A 441-nucleotide genomic window follows, 5' to 3' on the forward strand; every position below is an offset into this window, starting at 1 on the left:
GAGGAACTTCCACTAGTAAGGAAATCTTTACCCAGAATAACCACAGTAATAAAGAAAAAACCTACTACTTTGCACTTTCACAGCCTTGCAAAAGAGGCTGCCACCTCGTGCAGCCGCAATTACTTGCCTTATAAATCTCTTCTCTCCCCTTCAAGTAATGCATTTTCTCCCCGTCTTTCGGCTCGTGCTGCCACTCCTTCCCTACACTTCACGTTTCTCTAAATTAAGAAAACTTACAGACTCCCTTCTTTAATCAGCGTAGCTTTCTCCTGTGCTTATCGCGGTCGTAATATGCCTAACTGAACTCTGGCCCCTTTCCTAGTTAGGAGACCCTGCAGATACGGAGAAGGTATTGGCTCAGTTTGTACCGCTGGAAACTTTTCAGAAGGGAAGGAAGAAATGGTAATTGACTGCATGCTGCATGATTACACAGATAATGTA

The 441-nt window shown here is 44.0% G+C and overlaps 1 protein-coding gene across 1 annotated transcript in view; it reads left to right on the forward strand.

Moving 5' to 3' along the window:
• Positions 1-441, forward strand: part of LOC119592905 — a 6,000-nt gene that overhangs the window by 3,650 nt on the left and 1,909 nt on the right. The gene's annotated exons all lie outside the window — the stretch shown is intronic.

The sequence above is a fragment of the Penaeus monodon genome, chromosome 31 (assembly GCF_015228065.2).
Source record: "Penaeus monodon isolate SGIC_2016 chromosome 31, NSTDA_Pmon_1, whole genome shotgun sequence".
NCBI lineage: Eukaryota > Metazoa > Arthropoda > Malacostraca > Decapoda > Penaeidae > Penaeus > Penaeus monodon.